This window comes from Lipotes vexillifer, unplaced genomic scaffold, assembly GCF_000442215.2.
Source record: "Lipotes vexillifer unplaced genomic scaffold, Lipotes_vexillifer_v1.1 scaffold812, whole genome shotgun sequence".
Lineage (NCBI taxonomy): Eukaryota > Metazoa > Chordata > Mammalia > Artiodactyla > Lipotidae > Lipotes > Lipotes vexillifer.
This window is the reverse complement of record NW_006796787.1, coordinates 789,392-793,900: the sequence shown is the minus strand read 5'-3', so window position 1 is coordinate 793,900 and position 4,509 is coordinate 789,392.

Genomic DNA, 4,509 nt, shown 5'->3' with positions numbered 1-4,509 from the left:
GAAAGATGTGTTCTTTGCTTACCTATTCTGTGGAAAGTAGTTTCAGAATTACTAATCCATTGAAAGTAATGCATCAGCTTGATTCATTATGATGATATAGTGTTAAATGCATCATCTTAACTCTGGTTTCCCCAGCTTTATTGAGATATAATTGACATATAATCTTGTGTAAATTTAACACAACATATTGATTTGATACACTTATATATTGCAATGTGATTACCACCATAGCAGTGTTAGCTAATACCTCCATCATATCACATAATTACCATTTCTTTGGTGCAGTGAGAACCTTTAATATCTACTCTGTTAGCAATTTTCACGTATATAATACATATTGTTAACTATAATCACAATGCTGTGCATAAGATCCCCAGTTCTCCTAACTGAAAGTTTGTGCACTTGACCATTTCTCCCACCCTTCAGTCCCTGGTAATCACCATTCTACCCTGTGCTCTTTTGGTGGGAATGTATATTGGTAGAGCCATTACAAAAACAATATAGAGATTCCTCAAAAAATTAAAAATGGAACTACCATATGATCTAGCAATCCCACTTCTGGGTATATATTCCAAAAGAAAGGAAAACAGGATCTCAATGAGAAATCTTCACTACCATGTTATTGCAGCATTATTAACAATAGCCAAGGTAAGGAAACAACCTAAGTATCTGTCAATGGATGAATAGATTAAAAAAGATGTGGTATACCTATACACAATAGTATTATCAACCGTAAGAATGAAGGGAATTCTGCCATTTGTGACAATGTGTATGAATCTTGAGGGCATTATGCTATGTGAAATAAGTCAGACAGAGAAAGACAAATACTGTATGATGTTTATATCTGGAATTTTAAAAAGGTAAACTCACTGAATCAGTTTATTAAAAATAAAAAAATGTGTAAACTTAAACGAACTTGGGAAAGTAAATGATATATAAGCCTTTTTGACTTATTAGTATCATTTTAAAATTAATATCTGATTCATCACATATATTTAGTTTTATGGACAAAAGCATTTTGAACAAATCTTAAAATATATGTAATATATATTCGCAGTGCCCTTTCCCCTTCTAACAGACAATATCTGTAATCTAGACTAGAGCAATAGACAGACTCGGTGTTACTTCTGTTCTCTCTCTCCTTTCTCTCATTTTCAAGAAGGAAGGCTTACTCCTAGCTTCACAGGTCTTTCTCAAGAACCTCTGGTTCTCTTGATTGTCAAAGGTGTTTCAAGACATAACTACATATTACCTAGAACCCCTCATTTCCTAAAACCAGTTTCCTCCCTCCATTGCCAGAATTAACACCAACTCTGCAGGCAAACATACATTTTTAACTGAAGAAATAGGAGAGTCTCAGAGGGTGACTACCTGTAGGAGGAAAGATGTTAAATATTCAGCCACCAGGACTTTCCCTTGGGTCTCAGAAAATTATTCCCAAGGAGAGGAGCTCCCAATAGACATTTCTTTCATTCCAAGCTACAGGTTTGAGTATCCTGCCCTCTACCCTTAGTCAATAATCTGTGTCTTCACGTAATGCTATTCAAAATGCCATATCCCTTCCTACCTCCTGCAATGAAGGAAAACTCCACTTCTCCTTAAGGGAAGAGAAGTCCTTATAAATTCTTTACCATACTCTCCCTACTCAAAGTAAGCCAAATATCAGTGGCAGCAGTTAACAGCTATGCCATGAGTCTTTTCTTACTCAATAGTTCTCAGCTTGGTTATACATTAAAATCACCTGGAGAAGGTTTTCAACATACTTATGCCTCAGCACCAAAATCACCCTCCCCAAAGACTTTTATTTGATTGATGTTATGTGTGTTGGGAGAGCATAGTTATAAATACTAGCTGCAACCACATGGTCAGTGGCAGAAACTATAAGAGTTATAAGTATTCTTTCCTAAGTTTGATATGTGTGTATACTGTGATGGTTAATTTTATGTGTCATCTTGGTTGGCCCATGTTGTCCAAATGTGTTATCAAACATTATTCTGGATGTTTCTGTGAGGGTGTTTTTAGATGAAATTAACATTTAAATCATTGGACTTGGAGTAAAGCAGATCACCCTCTGTAATGTAGATGGGTCTCATCTAGTCAGTTGAAGGCCTCAATAGCACAAAAGACTGACCTACCCTGAGCAAGAGAAAATTCTACAGGGACAGTCTTCAAACTTGAACTATAATATTGGCTCTTTGGGCTGTAGACTTGAATTGCAGTATTGGTTCTTTCCTGGGTCTCTGGCCTGCCAGCTCAGCATGTAGGTTTTATACTTACCAGCTTCAATTATCACTTGAGCCAATACCCTAAAATAAATCTTTTCTCTCTCTTTATATATCAAGTTGGTTGTTCTGTTTCTCTGGAAAACCCCAAGTGACACAGATTTTGGGAGAGTGAAGTGAGGTACTTCTATAAAAATATAAAGAAAATTTGAAAGTGACTTTGGAATTGGGTAATGGTTGGAGGCGGAAAGAGTTTTGAGGTGCATGCTAAAAAAAGCCTAGATTGCCTTGAATAGGCTATTGTTAGGGATACGGATGATAAATGTGATTCTGGTGAGATCTCAGACATATATAAGGAACATGGTATTGGAAACTGGAGGAAAGGCAATCCTTGCTATAAAATGGCAGAGTCATGTACCACAATGTTCAGTGCAGCACTATTTACAGTAGCCAGGACATGGAAGCAACATAAGAGTCCATCGACAGGTGAATGGGTAAGAAGATGTGGCAATATATACAATGGAATATTACTCAGCCATAAAAATAAATGAAGTTGAGTTATTTGTAGTGAGGTGGATGGACCTAGAGTCTGTCATACAGAGTGAAGTAAGTCAGAAAGGGAAAAACAAATACTGAATGGTAACACATATATATGGAATCTAAAAAAAAAAAAAGAAATGGTTCTGATGAACCTAGGGGCAGGACAGCAATAAAGATGTAGACGTAGAGAATGGACTTGAGGACACGGGAAGTGGGAAGGGTAAGCTGAGACGAAGTGAGAGTGGCATTGACATATATATACTACCAAATGTAAAATAGATAGGTAGTGGGAAGCAGCCGCATAGCACAGGGAGATCAGCTCGGTGCTTTGTGACCACATAGAGGGGTGGAATAGGGATGGTGGGAGGGAGGGAGACACAAGAGGGAGAGGGTATGGGGATATATGTATACATATAGCTGATTCACTTTGTTATACAGCAGCAACTAACACAACAATATAAAGCAATTATACCTCAACAAAGATGTTAAAAAAAATCGCAGAGCTTGGCTGATTTGTGCTCTAATTTTTTGTGGGAAGTAGAAGTCAAAAGTGATGAATTTGGGTATTTATCTGAGGAGATTTCTTAGCAAAGGGTTAAAGGTGTGGCCTGGTTTCTCCTTGCAGCTCATAGTAAAATGCAAGAGAAGAGATAAATTAAGGAAACTGGTTTAGTACAAAGGAAATAAAACTTGAAGATTGGGAAAATTATCAGCTTATCCATATTGCAAAGAAATGAGGAAGTGTTCTGGAGAGAACATCCAGGGTGTGGCTGGGAACCCATTTGATAGATTATAGGTATGACTCGAAGATCTAAGGAGACATCTCAGCAGAAGCCAGGGATAGAGATGAGGTTATATCAGCAGAAATACTGCCAGGTTGGGAACAGTGACACTGCAGAATGAAGGGAGACCATTGTGCTTCTGGGACAGTACAAGATGGGACAATAGAGCTGTCTGGATGGTAGCATGTGTTATCTTATAAGAAAAGGGAAGAATGATCCTGAAGCCTGAAGAGATTGGCAGGGAAGCCACTCCCACCACGGGCCCAAAGGATGCAGGTCCTGGGGGCAAGGTTTTCCTCTTCTTGGTTTCAGTGGGCTGAACTGTTGCCACCTAGTGACTCAGGGGTCAAGGCTGCTGTCCAGGACTCAGAGGCAAGGCCAGCACCTGAGGCTGAGGGGATTCAAGAAGGGACTGTCATCTCAGTAGGCCCAGAGTGCAGAGAACTGAGCCAGAGAGGATTATTCTAGAGCTTTAAAGTTTATTGGAATTTGCCTTGCTAGGTTTTGGACTTGCTTGGGACACCTTACCCCCTTTTTCCTTTCTGATTTCTCCCTTTCAGAATGAGACTATCTATCCTATGCTTGTTTCACCATTGTATTTTGTAAGCACACAACCTGTCTGGTTTCACAGGTTCACAGCCAAAGAGGAATTTTGCCCCAGGATGCAACGTATTTCAAGTTTGACACATACATGATTTAGGTGTTATTTAGATGAAAATTTGGACTTATAGTTGATGATGGAATGTGGTTATATTTAGGCCTCTGAAGAGATAATTAAGGAGTTTTAAATGAAGTCATATGGGTGGAATCCTAGTCCAATAGGACTTACAGTAAAAGGAAGAGATACCAAGAGTGTGCATGCATACAAAAAGAATCATCTGAGAGCACAGAGAGGTGTAAGGCAGAGGTTTGACTCCTCAGATCAAAGCTGATGACACCTTGATTTTGGACTTCTAAACTCCATA